This window comes from Trachurus japonicus, chromosome 13 (assembly GCF_045865225.1).
Source record: "Trachurus japonicus isolate A0001 chromosome 13, Traja_1.0".
NCBI classification, from domain to species: Eukaryota; Metazoa; Chordata; class Actinopteri; order Carangiformes; family Carangidae; genus Trachurus; species Trachurus japonicus.
Window position 1 is genome coordinate 35,164,155 of NC_140919.1, and position 16,708 is coordinate 35,180,862.

The 16,708-nt window shown below is 40.2% G+C and overlaps 1 protein-coding gene across 4 annotated transcripts in view; it reads left to right on the top strand.

The window, feature by feature from the left end:
* cadm1b (cell adhesion molecule 1b) overlaps positions 1–16,708 on the top strand; it is a 171,573-nt gene that overhangs the window by 49,101 nt on the left and 105,764 nt on the right. The window contains exon 1 of one of the 4 annotated variants that reach the window (XM_085796201.1): positions 14,022–14,104. The exons of the other annotated variants lie outside the window; for them this stretch is intronic. The gene's annotated coding sequence lies outside the window, so the exon portion shown is untranslated. Of the gene's footprint in view, positions 1–14,021; positions 14,105–16,708 lie in introns of those variants that run through there. 4 annotated transcript variants of the gene reach the window in all.

A 16,708-nucleotide genomic window follows, 5' to 3' on the forward strand; every position in this document is an offset into this window, starting at 1 on the left:
TCGGTTTGTTTGTTCATTGCAGAACAATAGAATATTAATACGGTGATTTATAAACAGATATTGATCGCGCAGTGTGACCACAATCACTACGCACGGAGGCGTGAGGACATTTGAAACAGCTGTATCAATCGTCCCTGCAGCGACTACTGACACTTCAACCTGTTTTGGCTCTAAACTTCAAAACTATGACATTGCATAGTTTTAGGACCTGTTTATGTACGAATTCATCTGTTTGTTAGGTCATATTATATTGCATGAAACACACAATACAACTTTTGATCACAAAAAACTACCGCACGTAAACTTTTACTTTCCGTAGTAAAAAAAAAACAGGTTCGCGCTAATAACTTTGAATGGCGGACGTAATTTCACAAGCTTTCCAGGATTGGTCGGTGTTGAGTGCTGAACTAGAGGATGTGACGTCATTGCAAACGGCGCCACCATAGACTGCGACACTGCCATCTACGGCGTCTGGACGGAACTACAACACCTTAACAGTGTGTTTGTGATCATGAGAGTGGAAATTAAGCCATGTTGATTTAATTCAACAGCATGTGAATAAACAGTGAGGAATCAGAACAGTTAGACAGCTCTTTTTCAACAAAGTCCAAATAATTCAAGTAACTCAAGTCATATAGGCCTTTTTTTTTTTTTAATTGAAGAAAAAAACATTTCATCTCCCCCCTTCCCCCCTTCCTCCTCCCGCCCAGGAACCTTAGTTATAATATAGTGTAGAATGAACCCGTCCACTGTAGTAATGTTTATGCACAACTGCACCACTTTAGCCAGCTCCTTTATTTCTGGTTTTACATTGGACAAACTGATTAAGGCTCCATTTTCAGGAGACACAGCTATTCTTTAATAACTTCCACATTCGTTGGGTTACGTTCAGAGGTTTATCAGGGCAGGGCCTAGGGTCATCCAGTGTTAGCAATTACAGACCCATCTGACCTTCACAGGGTCACAGGTCAACTTTTCATGTGAAATTTGACGATTTTTGCTATCAATTCAGGCATAAAAACACCAATACTTGGAGCTGGGAAGCTGAAATCTTTAGATTCTAGTCCAGACCTTGGAGCAGATTGAAGATCAGAGCTGTGCTCCACTCAGAAGTGTCCAAAATGGCCATGGTAAGTGTCAAAGGTCACAGGGGTCAAACATCAAAAGTTAATCCTAACAAAACACACACGCTTTAAGTAATCATCATGAAATTTAGATGAGTTTGTATATCAGAGAGTCCTCTATCATTATATTGTATTCCCCATTGCTCTGGGGCCACGGGGGCCCCTGGGGGCCACTTCGCTTTCCCATGCTCTCACAGATTTGGGTGTCGGGTCAGTGGATAAGGGCCTCACAAAGAGTCCACAGGCCAAGTTTCAAGTGATTCGGTTGGTTTCTATGGAAACAGCGGCCTCCTGGAGACAGAGGAATGCGGCTGTTTGAAGCCCCGCCTCTCGAAAAGTAATGGCTCAATCAGGAACCGAACGCACATCAACGTGTTCGTGCTTGGCCCCCGGAACCACTGATATCAAATTCAGAACTGTACGACTTTTAGAAATATATTTCAATCCATTTCAGCTTTTCTGACTCAGAAGGTTCTATCAGGCATTAAGCCTGAGAGGCTCTGAATCTGAAAAGCTGAAATGGATGAAATATATTTCTAAAAGTCGTACAGTTCTGAATTTGATATCAGTGGTTCCGGGAGCCCAAGACGAACGCGTTGATGTGCGTTCGGTCCTGATTGAGCCATTACTTTTCGAGAGGCGGGGCTTCAAACAGCCGCATTCCTCTGTCTCCAGGAGGCCGCTGTTTCCATAGAAACCAACCGAATCACTTGAAACTTGGCCTGTGGACTCATTGTGAGGCCCTTATACACTGACCCGACACCCAAATCTGTGAGAGCATGGGAAAGCGAAGTGGCCCCCAGGGGCCCCCCGTGGCCCCCAGAGCAATGGGAATACAATATAATGATAGAGGACTCTCTGATATACAACTCATCTAAATTTCATGATGATTACTTAAAGCGTGTGTGTTTTGTTAGGATTAACTTTGATGTTTGACCCCTGTGACCTTTGACACTTACCATGGCCATTTTGGACACTTCTGAGTGGAGCACAGCTCTGATCTTCAATCTGCTCCAAGGTCTGGACTAGAATCTAAAGATTTCAGCTTCCCAGCTCCAAGTATGGTGTTTTATGCCTGAATTGATAGCAAAAATCGTCAAATTTCACATGAAAAGTTGACCTGTGACCCCTGTGAAGGTCAGATGGGTCTGTAATTGCTAACACTGGATGACCCTAGGCCCTGCCCTGATAAACCTCTGAACGTAACCCAACGAATGTGGAAGTTATTAAAGAATAGCTGTGTCTCCTGAAAATGGAGCCTTAATCAGTTTGTCCAATGTAAAAACCAAAATAAAGGAGCTGGCTAAAGTGGTGCAGTTGTGCATAAACATTACTACAGTGGACGGGTTCATTCTACACTATATTATAAACTAAGGTTCCTGGGCGGAGGAGGGAGAAGGGGGGAGAAATGTAGTTTTCTGCAATTAAAAAAAAAAAAGGCCTATATGACTTGAGTTACTTGAATTATTTGGACTTTGTTGAAAAAGAGCTGTCTAACTGTTTCTGATTCCTCACTGTTTATTCAAATGCTGTTGAATTAAATCAACATGGCTTAATTTCCACTCCTCATGATCACAAACACACTGTTAAGGTGTTGTAGTTCCGTCCAGACGCCGTAGATGGCAGTGTCGCAGTCTATGGTGGCGCCGTTGCAATGACGTCAGATCCTCTAGTTTCAGCACTCAACACCGACCAATCCTGGGAAAGCTTGTGAAATTACGTCACGCCATTCAAAAGTTATTAGCGCGAACCTGTTTTTTTTTACTACGGAAAGTAAAATGTTACGTGCGGTAGTTTTTTTGTGATCAAAAGTTGTATTGTGTGTTTCATGCAATAATAATATGACCTAACAACAATGAATTCGTACATAAACAGTCCTAAACTATGCAATGTCATAGTTTTGAAGTTTAGAGCCAAAACAGGTTGAAGTGTCAGTAGTCCGCTGCAGGACGATTGATACAGCTGTTTCAAATGTCCCTCACGCCTCCGTGCGTAGTGATTGTGGTCACTGCGCGATCAATATCTGTATATAAATCACCGTATTAATATTCTATTGTTCTGCAATGAACAACAACCGATTTGAATGAACAACATATTTTTAATAAACACCACATATTTTTAATGAACAAAACGTGTTTATGACCATGAATCAACAGATATTCAGCAAAGTGAGGGGAAAATGCCGAGGGTAAAATGACAATATGTCAACTGTGTATCCATAAACATGACTTAGGACAGGGAAATAAGTAAATAAAATGAAAATGCAGTCGTCCAACAACTCGTACAAAAGAAGAAAGGCGAGTTTAATCGAAATGCGGATCTTGACAATTACGCACGGGACAAAAATATTTATTTCTTTATTTATTTATTACACACCCCCACCCCGTCTGGTCTTCCGACAAGGATGTAATTTATTTATTTGTTTGTTTGTTTGTTTGTTTGTTTATTATTCTGCACCAACGCCAAGATCAGTAAATAAATAATAACCAAAATGACGGCTTGGACGAAAGCTATGTCAGACACACCAGGTTCAATAAAGCTTCAAAGGGGAAAAAAAGTTTTCCAGCTCAGTGCGTCGTTCAGCGCCGCGTCCGGTCGGCTGGATCACTTTACTCTGAGCGTCACATATCGCCGCGAAGGGGGTTGCATTGGAATGAATTGAAATCCCCGCTCGTCACCTCATGACGAAAAACGGGTACCTAATGAGTCAGGCATGTGACGAGGAGGGACAGTGACCGTTCGTCAGGGGGTTGACGCACTGGGAGTGAGAACGTGTTGGAAAAACACGTCATCAGTCAAAAGCAGCTTTATAAGCAATTTTCAAAATTAGGACAAGTTAATGTACTGTGTCAAGGTGAGAGAACAACTATGTCATGTTTTTTAGAGGTTAAATAGGGACAGAAAATCAGGGTTAAAGAAAACTACACTTTAGACTATAATTGCAATTTTAAAGAAATGATTTGTGACGACTTGTGATACAAAGCTGTTATGTGAAGACTGACAGCGATTATAATCAAAGTTAAAGGTTCTCGCGTCATGTGGATATGTGAGTTTATATGTGTAGATGCTGGTGAGAGAGAGAGCGAGAGAGGCAGGAAAAGAGACGAAGACAGCAGTGAACAAATTATTGGGATCAAGCCAGATGCTTCAGGTCTCCATAGAAACTCCCCACACTTCACACTCTTCTCTATTTTCCCTCCATTTCTTTATTTATTTTGTTGTCAGCAGTTCCAGAATAACTTAATTAAAGCCAAGGCAGGCTAGCATGCTGTGTGAGATGACAGGAGGCCTGAGATGATTTGTGATGGATTACTGCATTTTATCTTTCCTTTATTTACTGCCTTGAAACGCACTGAAGCTTGCTATAATGCCAAATGAATGTGTGATAAACAGTGTTTTTGTGTTTGCTCAGAATGATTTAACAAACAAGTCTTAGCAAATATGGATGCGACTTTTTTCCCCACCCCCCCTTACTTTATACATAATCCATGTTTTTGTTTTGAACTGGTGTCCTGCTGTCTGTGCAGATAAAAGTGGTGGCAGCAGCAGCGTGTACCTGTAAAAAGCTGCGCTGCAGAGCTCCAATGATAAACACAGCGCTTAATTGGACATCATGGGGGGAGTAAAGGCACATCATCTTCACTTGAACTGATTAACTAGCAAAGTTTGTTTTTCTGTTTATTTTCTGTTTATGTAACGATGTCCCATAATGCCACGTGATACAAGGTCACTGAGATTCTTGGATACACAAATTAGCCTCAGTCATAAATTCAAAGTTAAGTATGGTTTAATGTTGGAGGGGTTTTTAAAGGCAGATACAGAAAAGCAGTATACAACCTAAATCTTCAAGGTTAGGGCCTCCAGGCAGAAATTATGATTTTTTTCTCCACCTACACATCTTTTTGAAATCCAAACTGTAGACCTAGTTTCAGTCTGTCTTCATGAAAAAACTTTAACTTGGACTGATATCAAATACTGACTGAGCTGTCACACGCTGTCAATCAACCCACTGAATCAAGAGCTCTGTCAATCAGAGTCGAGGCGTTTTTTTATTTTGCTATTTCAGGGCTAAACTACTGAACATGTCTTGAAATCTTTTCTGATTGAAGCTTCAAAATGAAGTTCAGAGTGGATGCACTCTAGTTGCCTCTTCTTCTGCCCCCAGTCAGAATAATACTCCCACTGTTGAGTCAAGAGTTACTTTGTCTTTAATGGCTGCTGAGCTCTGTGACAGCCAAGGTGAAACTCTCTGCAGGCCTGGAGTTCGATAATCTAAACCTATGAGGGCTACTGGGACGGTTAACTGGGGTGGACGTTTGTTCAAAAACATTGTTTTTTTCTCTGGTAATGTAGTATACAGGGCTGCCACTACCTCAGAATTGCACTTAGGACAGTGTAACTGGGCTTTGGCTTTGTGGTTTTCTCTTCCTACTAATGGACTGTCCTCAGCCCGGGGTGCTATCCATCACATGCACTACCTGAAGTCTGGAGCCTCTATAAAGATTAGGACTGTTAAGAGAAGATGGATGGCCCTTGTCGCCGCCAAGCATCATCCCCAAATGCCTAAATTAAATCTAGAAATTCTCATGGGGAGTTTAGATTAGCCTTGTAATAGCAGACATGGGGCAGGGCTAGCCTTGGCCCTGCTATTATTACAGTAGCATATCTTGAAATATTTATGAAAATTGTGAACATTAGCTTTAAGAGCCGTTTTACGGTTAGTTAAAAAGGACTTTAGAGGTGGAAGAAAATCTCACCTTGGTTAAATTCCCTGTGGGAACATTGTGGTGTAAGACATTGTCCCAATAGGCAGAGAGGGTGGACTATAGTTAACTGCCTCTTTCCCCACTCCCTCCTCCTCCCTCTCTCTCTCTCTTTCTTTTTTTGCCTCTGGGAATTAGTCAAAGAGCGAAACAATCGTTAAAAGAAGTCCATATTAGATTGACCTTTGTTTCTCAGCTTACACCTCTTTTGGTCTTTTAAAAGGTTTGTTGGTCCTGTGGCCTTTTAAAGCCAATGGTTATGGATTTGTTTCCTCTCAAAGAGATGGTTGACTGAGGTGGCATGGTTTTTCAGTTCGCTGTTGGAAGCCCTTTAAAAAACAAGCACACCGGGTTTCATAGACGTAATGCTTTCTCGGCTTTGTGGCAGTATTTCAGAGAGGAGACGTACAAGATTGTGGTGTGTGGTGTCAGATATTGATGTTGGTAAGCGTTCTTATCACCAAAAAGGAAGATACTGTGAATGAGTGACTACACCAATGAATTCATTGGTTACTTTAAGCCCTTTAGTCTATGCTCAAGTCTTAACAAGTAAATTGGAAGTGAAGATGTGATAGTTTTAAATCTTTTTAATACTGATTAAGAATGACGTGACATTTTTCTCAATACTTGGGCGCCAAGCATACACATGCACAATACTGAACATCAAGTAGTCTAATATGAATATATTTGTTGATCATCTGTCTGTTTGTGCAGCCATTTAAAGAGCAAAATTCTTTTTACTGGTCTCATTTTTGACCTCAGTCACATTGATTAGCAGATGTAGCAGAGAGTTCTGGATGTAATGGAAAGCACTGTGCCTTGTAAATCTGTATAAATCATAAGACAGTTTAACATTTTAATTTCAAAGCTCTGTTAGCAGACCAGACCTTTTCAATGCAGGAGCTTCATCATTTATTAAATATTCCAGATGTACAACTATTCAAGGTCTCTCTGCTATTATATTATTTATTCTTGATTGTATCTGCTGAATATCTTTGCTCATAGGTCTCAAGTCAAGTCTCACAGCTGTCAAATCCAAGTCAAGTCTAATGCTGTGCTGTGTATACAAGGTGCTATAAATTCCCAAATAAAAGACAGCATTCAAATGACAAAGTCTCAAATAATAGCCGGAACAAAAGGATGTAATTACTATAATGGCTCACATGGTAAATTCAGCATAATGCCCCATTTTTCCACAGCACAGTTTCATCAATCTGCTGCTCTGTGTTTCTTTTCTCTGACAGAAATGCTGTTTTATTAGCTATTAGTATTTCCAATTGCTCATGACTGTATACTCAATTCTTCTGCACGTTTCAAATTAAAAACCCCACTAGGGATAACCTCAAGGAGGAAATTTGGTTTGCAGGCGTTAAATAGTGCACAGTACACTGAAAATGAACAGCAGCAATCTGTAGTCATGATGTAACATAAGATATTTATGAAGTGAAAAATTTAAATATTGAACAGTAATACAGTAAAGGCAATACATGAATAGAAGTGATTACAGCCTCTGGGTCCCTAGAAGGCTTTTAATGTGAAAAATCTGTACAGGAAAGTATTGAGTTTCATTGATGAGAGCTTAAAATTGATTGAAACAGCAACAAATTGGACAAAAACAGCAGGTCTGCAACTAATGATTGTTTTCAATATTGATTATATCCTGATTTTCCTCAAAGCGTAACATATGTCATAACATACAATTTTCTAAAGCCAACAGTAATGTCTTCAGCTGTTTCTTTCCATTCATCCAATGATCCAAAATGATATAGACTTAACAATGATAGAAAAATATTCACAGAAAATACCCAAGGAGTCTGAACAATGATCTTTGTACCAATTAAATAAGCTCTGAAGAAATGTGCATTATTCAGTCGGACCAAGGACAAAGACAGGCAAACAACATAAACAGAGCAAAAATAAAATAAAATGATAAAAAAAATATACAACCAAATGTATTAATAAAACAACCTGAATTAGAAATGAATGGTGCAGGCCTGACTCTCTCTGCAGTTGAGGTTAATAAAAGTTCCATCAGAAATGCCATCACTGCTACTCCGTTTCTGCATAGTCAACGTGCTGAATTGTGCTGAGTAGGATCACACACTCCAAAGATTTGCACCAACTTCCTATTTAAGTGAATTTGTATTCACTTGAATGAAGGAAGACTGTTTTCCCCGTGTTTGCATGGTCTGCAGATTATTTATTAAACCGCTAATAGTGAACGCTGCAGTCGCTGTGGTCAAACGATATCGCCACGCTTTCTGTAAAACCTATTATGCAGACCTTCAAAGACAATACAGGGCTCCCTCAGACAGTGTTTCTGATTATTATTTTCACCCCCAGCATGTACGATAGTCTGTCTTCTATAAAATACAGCACTCTGGAGCTTGTTCCCAGCGTAGCCCAGGGGAGAGTTGCTGCCAGTCATTTTCAGTTTGAAGTGTAATGAACTGCCACCAATCTTTCCTCCACAGTTTCTACTCTAACATTCAAATCTAGCATCAAGAATATCACGCTGCTGCTTCTGTAGTCGGTGGTAAGTGTCTCTCCTCCCCTTATGTCAATGTATCATGAAAGGTTTTTGCCATTTTTTTTCTCCTGCTAGCAGTGTAAAGCCCCGTGTGTATCATGTCTGAGTGCTGCAAGGGTGGGAAGGAGTAGCTTTTCTCATTTCCTCTGACTGTTTTGGAACTGAATCACATTAGCACAGTGACAGGGAGTATGTCTAGACCATAAAACATCCCGCTTTGCCTCTGTCCAAATGAGAGATGGGCCTGCTCAACACTGCAGGTGCTTGCAGGAGCTGAATGATGCAATGAGAATATTGAAAATTACTCTTTCTGGCATTTCCCTTTCAGGGCAGCCTCCCCGCTGCATTTAACTCTGTGATAGCTCACATTTAGCAGCTTATCAGATCATCACTGTGCTCAGCAGTTGCTGTTTTTACTGTGGTTCTGTTGTGCACCAACTCTTTGGGATAGGAGACACTGTTGAGCGGGGGCTAACAGACCTGGGCAGTGCCAGTTGTGGGTAACAGGCCAAGATGTGTCAGGGGAGCAGACTGTTATTATCTGCGATGAAAATCCATGCTATCCTGACGGCTACAATTAGTGTCAGCTGGGGTATTGAGTCCTTAAAAAGGACTCCTGGCCTTTTGGCTCCCAGCCTGTCTGGCTATAGATGTCTCTAATGAGTCATTAGCCGCATGGCCTCTCCTCTCATGAGTCCACCCCATAATGGCACACCTTTCATCTATTTTACAGAGAGGCTGTCGTTGGTCATTAGTACAGCTCTGAAGTCCTATTACCTTTACGTCAATGATGAATGAATAGAATGCGGCTGCCAAGAACAATATCTCTTCGTATCCTGTGGTCAGCCATGACTCTTTTTTAATTCAATTTCTCCTCCACCATTAAGTGTAATTGATAATTGATGCGGTCTAACTTCATCGTCAGAAGATGTTGAATTTTTTAACTCAAACCACAGGGCAGGTTGTCGTTGCCGCGTGTTTACTGGAGGTGCGATTTGCTGTCTACAGCGGTGGCTGTTTGCTGTCACAGATGATGACTTGACACTGATGTGATCCACAGGGAGCTGCTGCAGCTCTAGGGAAGAAACCTTCTAAAATAATGAAGCTGCTTCAGTGCTTTAAAATGCGGCACAGTGCCCAAACACAGTGCCATCTTGCCCTTGTCTCTCGGTAAAATTATGCAGCTTTGGATTGTTGTTTTCTCTTCATGTCTTTGTTTTTGACACAGGAGCAAATTGTAAGTGTGTGCTGTGGATTGACAACCCTGGGCGAGCTCAAAGTCTTGAGTTCAAAATTGAGGCCAGTATCAATAGAGTTCAGAGGCACGTTTTGCATAACAGTGCCTGAGGAAAAATCCAAACAAGGACGTGTTTTTTTCTCCTTTTTTACTTTAATCATAGCAACTCCTCCCCAGACTGTCAGTTTATGCAAACTTCAAACCTGCTCATATGTTTTCATTCGCATATTGTATTGATTAGTATATGTGTACCAGTACAGAAATCAAAACATCTTAACACAGCAAGAGGTGTCACCTTGAGTGGTGTAGTGACTGCTACAGATCTCGTGTTAATCATTTAAACGGTTGATTTGTTGTTCATCAATTGTGTTAGCTGACAGTCCTGGCTCTTTAATTGAATAATCAGTCAGGGTTTTGCATATTGTTTGGAGATGAAACTATTCACATGTCTCTGAGCAGCTGACAAATTGATCTTTGACCGTCAGTACAAAAATATAATATATAAAACATCCAGAGCTGCATTCATTTGCCTGTTATTGATACTAAAATGAATGGTCAATGCTAAAACGTAAAGGCAGCCCTCAAAGACTTTGATTATAATGAAGCCAGTTTTATTAACGCATTTTTAAAGAGAAAAAAAAAGTAGTCTGATATGTTCTATACACATTTATGTAGCTACAGTACAGTACAGTGGATATAGACTTTTACTTGTGGATAAACAGGAAAGGAAAAATTACAGAAATTGATGCAGAGTTAAAAATAAACAATTGTAGCACAGTCAATTAAAATGATAACTTATGATAATAAATGCAACACACCTCTCATTAGCTACAGTAGACCTATTATCTTACATGTCACTTACCAGCTATTACATTTTGACTTAGAAAGTCATATATACCATTTCTTATCATCTAATTTTTTATTTATCCCGAAGTGTATCTTTCCATGTATATGTTGTTTATTGTCAGAAATGGTCTTCTGTGGCTTTTAGCTGCACCAGTGAATTAAAAGCCTTCAAGAACAGGTAACTCATCATACTGATGTACTGTAAATAGTCATTCATATCTCACACAACTCTCCCAATACAACCAGAGATACTGGAATGAAATGGATTCATCCATGGTATAAACAGTAAGTTAAACAACAACAACAAAAAACAATTATTGTTGTATCACCGAAACCTATTAAAGCAGAAGTAAGTGGTCCGGTTGTTTTCGCTAATGCTGCGTTCCAGGCAGGCTTTTGAAATCGTAAATTACAGCTTCAAGTCACAACTTACGACTTTGTAGCGTTCCAGGCAACCCACTCGTGTTTTTCCGACCTGTTTTACCGGTGAAAGTCACTATAACGGCCACTCGTAACTTCCGACCGGTGAACTCGTACCAGATCGAACTGGTACGACTTCACGGTCGGAAAAATACGAGTTTCCTTGAACGCACCATAACAGTCCTCGTCCCTACGTCGCCACATTCACGGCGTTCCTTGGCTGCACACACAGCCCTGCATGCCGTTCTCTTTCCTCATTGGATAAAAACTGTAGGATACGATAAATGTTTTCTCCTCGGCTCAGAGCAGAGCAGAGTGACTGACAGACCCGTGTTTCGGTCCAAACACTCTATGTAAGTGATTGCTGTTGGAAGATATAACTATTTAAGACTTATATTAACACAAATATATCACTTACTTCTGCTTTAACTTAATTGGTTGATACCATGCATCTGCAATACAGTATGCTCTGGTTGGAGACTGAAATAACCCTTTTCTATCTGTGCTTGTGTAACTTTGTTAAATTTGTGACCTTGATGGCAGCACAGCTCCCTGTTGTAAAACTGTGGCTCAGAGCTCTTTGTAAAGCTGGAAACATTCTTTGCACTTAACACTGCTCAAAGCTGGAATATGAAAGTCTGTCCTTCTTTTTGGTTGTTTCATCAAGGCCACAGAACAACAGCAACAGGGCTGCTGCTCCGCGGAGCTTCGACAACAGCAATATTATGGTTGGAAGCACTGGAATGGACGCCAAAGTGCTGAGATAACTTAGTGCTAAATGAACAATAAGGTTTTCTAATGGAAATCTGGATAGATATCTCATTTTTTCTAGTTAAATAAAATGTGAGAAGCTGCTTCATGCTGGAAAACACCCGTCTTCTCAGGGATCACAGAAAGCCAATGCTAATTCTATTGAATGGGTGGCTACCAGCTCCCACTGAGGGAGAACCACACAGCTGGACAACCTTGAACTCCTAACCATTGACCCACCGATGCATTTTGACTGATTATCAGTAGCAGTCTAGACGGTGTGCTTTGGTCCCATGTCTCCCAGGCTTTGTGTGGCCTATTCTGTCTGTGAGTCAATCTTTGTCCTGCTCTATTGGCTGTCACAGTGCAGCCAATTTAAAAAAAAAAAAAGGAAGGAGAAAAAAAAACACCTCTGAAGCACCTGGGGTCCTCAGTCCAATCGAAAGAAGGGTGGAGGCTTTTCTTTTTAATGATGAACCCTGATCTACCAACTGGATATCATGGCTAACATGACCCTCATTGTTTGAAGCTAATAGAAATGTTCTGGTCCTCCCTGCAGTCTGTAGCCCATTGTATATCGTACTATTGCTACTTTGCGTTGAAGGACGTTTGTTCACCTGTTTTTCTGTTTACTTTATTTCTGTTTTTCTTCAGAGATTTTTTAAACCTTTTTATTTTCATTCTTTAAAAATAATATATAAACAGTTCAGCAGACGGCAAAAGTTAAAATATTTGAACTCGGGACGGCATTGCCATTTGGCATTGCTGTCCACGGTATTTTTTTGCCGTGCTCCCTCAAGTTTTACTGTCGTCCTCTCGTCCACTAACATGACACCAACATGCCGTCTGCCGGACTCCATGTGAATGTAGCATTAGATCTACACGTCACATTATTACATTATTGAAACACACAGGATATTCAGCAGAAAATAACTAGCCCTACCTTTAGTTGCAACATTGTGTTCACATTATTCTATCAATCATTAAACAATTATACAAAACACAATACTTTGAAATGTATAACTCTGCATTACTTTACCTGTAGTACTTTTTTGTTTTTTTTGTTTTGACTTCTGGGTTCTACCACCCACTATGATATGGCTGTGCATTTATTATTAATGTGTAACTATATTTACTACTGTTATAACTGGTGGAACTGGTGATTGACAATTCAACACAATATAAGATATATAATAACATAGTTGTAATCATATATCTATACAGTATAGCCTACCAATGGATAACTACATTATAGTGCATTTACACTGCATGTTGCTCCTAAATTCTAAAAGCAGTAAAGTAACATCAGGTGATCAGACAGGCTGAATTGCTTCTGCAGCTAACATACAATATATCATTTAGCCTATGTAAAGCTGCCTTTCATTTTTGGTTGTCTCAGTTTTTATATATTTTTTCCTGTTACACATGCCTTGCTAAATTACACTACTTTCTCTTCTGTCTTTTACTGCTTTGCTATAAAAATAAAGCTATTCATACTATTATTATTATTAAAATGATATCCATTATCTGTTTTGCATAATTTAGGGCTGTTTAATATCTCTTAAGCATCACTCACTTTCTTAGTTATTTTTTTCCTGCAACAATATGTCAACAGCAGGAACTTTATTGATCAAGATTGGAGTTTCCCCCACACATCATGCAGCTCCTTTAGTTGTGCAGCATCCCCCCCCACCCCCAGTTGTTCATCAGCCTTGTTTGTGTGCTTGCCTGGCTTAGTGGAAAGGTTGTGAGGTTCCTGGACTTAAATGGGTACAAATAAGCAGAGTAATGGATAAGAGGGTGTGAAGAATCAAGCTGTGTGATGTAACATCCGGCACTGGAAGATATCCTTGTCTTTTGATCGAGCCGAGTGAATAACACTTCACTCAGGGCTGTGGACTGAATACAGGGCTCAATCCCTCCAAGGCTAAAGCACACAATCCCCACAACCTGCCCTTTTTTTCATCTTCATCTCTGTCCTCGCACTTGGCACAGTGGTTTTCATTCAGACAATAAGATAGCAGCGTCACAGTCTTTGCCATCATATTCATTAGTTTTCATGCCATTTTTCACTGCCGTCCTGATAAACTCCAATTGTTCCCTCAGAGCCACACGTGTGAATCGACCTTCGTTACTGCCCATATTTAGACACATTAGAAAACGCTGAGTACCAGAATATATGGGATAATCTCCCCTCTCTCCATTTCAATTGACGCTAGAGAGGGTTAAAGCTCTGTGGCAGTACACTGTGCTGAGGAGAGATTGGCTAATCTGTGAAAGCGAGTCCACTGCTCACTAGAATTTTATGCTCACTGATTTAATGTCCTCTCTGTCTTTTTCTCCTAGGTAAGCACTTTCTTGCTGCTGTGTCGGGGATGGGGGTCGGGTCGCCAGTCGTGGTGGCTGCCTACAAGGGCTGTGATGACTGATTGAGGTGATGTGCTGCAGTGTGTCGCTCCACAACAGAAAGGCTGGTTGTGTTGATTCCTCAACACATTGACAAGCACTGAGGACATGGGGCCCTGGATATGTAGCTATTGCTCAGAGAGGAACCACCAAGCAAAGTAGTCTCTCCACTTAGGTTTCTCAAAAGGAAATCCCAGGTTAATGCAACCTGTGTCTTTGCTATTTTGACATTCATTCAGATTTGTAACAATAATTCAGGTTTGGGAAATCAGCACAAAACAAAGTCCAGTAAGTCAAGATACATGAGCCATCAGCTAATCAGACCGGTTTTGTACAAGCCCTGATTATCTAGAGATAAAATGTAAGGTGGTAAACTTATCAACTAGACAATTCATTTTAAACCTCAATCAAATTTCAATCTTAAGCGGACCCCGCAGAGTTTTTATTTTGGTTATAAAAGAGTCTCATATTAATGTGGATGAATCTATGTTACCCACACTTAATTGGGTTAATGGGTCCATTTTGGATAAATATATCGTTTTGTCTTTATAGTTATTTTGTTATAATTATTTAGTGGTTGGCTCGTCCAGCATTTCCTACTTTCGGTTTCCCAGTCGCTGCCTGGCGGGTCATGGGAATAACACAGCCGAATCGCCGTGTATGGTCAGAACTACGACGGTATCTGATCGTCTTCAAACCTCCGACTTTCATTCTTGATCAAAACATTCTTGGCAAATGTTTTCGCTTTCGTCCATCTTGCCAAGAATTTTCCGGTGGAGGCTCATGGGAAATGTAGTGTGAAAACACTTTGCTTTCCAAAACTCCTCACAAGTAAATGGATTTTGATGTCAGGTCAGGTTAGACAAAAAACACAAATAGGTGAAAAGGTGATGTCTTTGCATATTGCTGTCTCCACATTTTTCAGTGCTCACCCTAAAAGTGCCGTTATCAGTGTTACTGAAACTGAACAACACTACTTCTATGTGACTGTTGGAGTTTTGCTTAAGTTCACCAAACATTTTTAGTATCTTTCAGCTCACTGTTTTGGTTTGCTGTGGTTTACTCTGGCTATTCTCATCAAGGCCACAGCTGTCAGACAGATGTTTTCAGTGAAAAACATCTTTAAAATTCCACTTTATATAACTGTATACAGCCCCAGAGGGCAGACAAGCAACATTAGCAGTTAATGGGTGAATGCAGCAGATCAAGCATTTGATTGCCAAAGTTTCTCGTCCTATTGTAAAGAATGATGTTAGCATGTTCCCAGGAGCCAGTACGTAGCTTAGAAATCAAAGGAGATTTTGTTAAAAACTTAAAGAATAATCAATCCACTCTTTGGATGCAATACTTTCCAAAAAAGCAAAAGTCAAATCCATTTACAGGGTATAGGTCTTACACAGCAGTTAATATTCCAGTAACCCTGCAGTATTGACACTGTGATGGAACTACTTCCACATCAGTGCAGCAGTCGGGTTGTGGTGTGGTCTGCTGAGCCTCCATTATGCATGAGCTCTGACCACCCTTCACCAGCTGTCACCGAGCTGACCACTGAATCCCATCTGGACCCTGGGGGACGTCACCGTGGTCCATCAGGGAGGCTGTAAGATGAGCCCACTGACACGGAAACTCCCACCCCAGATTCCACTTACTGCAGCCCTGCCTCTCCCCATGGTCAATAGCCCCCCTTCTCTCTGAGGCTGGGTTTCTCTCGTTCCTAGGTTCAAAGGATGTCCTGCTGCTCTGATCTAGTCGCTCAAAAGCCATTTTTCTCTCTCCTGGCGCTTGTTGTTTGGAGCTTGAGTTGATGTGAGGGTGAAGCTTTTAAGAGATCCTGGTCACTTAATGCCTGATTGCATTGTATGTATTATTATTAGAAACAATAGTGGTGACTTTAATCTTCCGACATCAAATAATAGTGATGAACTAAAATAAAAAGTAATCTACTTTAAATTTCATAAAACAAAAAACATAAAACATAGCTCAAAGTAATAGGAATAAAAAATATACATAATGAAATACAATTGATAAAAGGAGTCATACAGTAGTAAGAGAGCAAAATGAGCCTTGTTTCTTTTAGAAACAAGGTGTACACATGTGATTTTGTCTTAATTGCATGTTGGTACATGTGATGATGGCATGGTGTCATCTGCATAAGACAGAGTTTGGTGTATTTATGGGGATGCTAAACCATTCAGGGCCTTGTAAACTACAGATAACAAGAACAGACAGGAAGTCAATGCAGACCTGCTAACATACAGTAGGGCTGATGTGCTTTCTCTGGCAGCTGTATTTGAAGAGTACTGTATATAAATTATATACTGTATATTATATATATATATATATATATATATATTGGTTAATCCAGTTTAGGAGCATTGCAGTAGTCCAGAGGATGGAAACTTAGGTAGAAATCAATATGTTTCCATCAGACAGAGCCAGATATGTTTTTTTTTTTTTTTTTCAATATTTCTCAGTTGGAAAACACATTTCTACTGGAATACAGTAGTCAGTGTGCTTACCAAGGTTTACATCATTTTCTGTTAGGATATCTCAACTTTTTTTTCTTTTTCTTATCTCACAAGTCAACAATTGTATTTTTTGTTTTGTTCTCATTCAGTTCGACTACATAAGT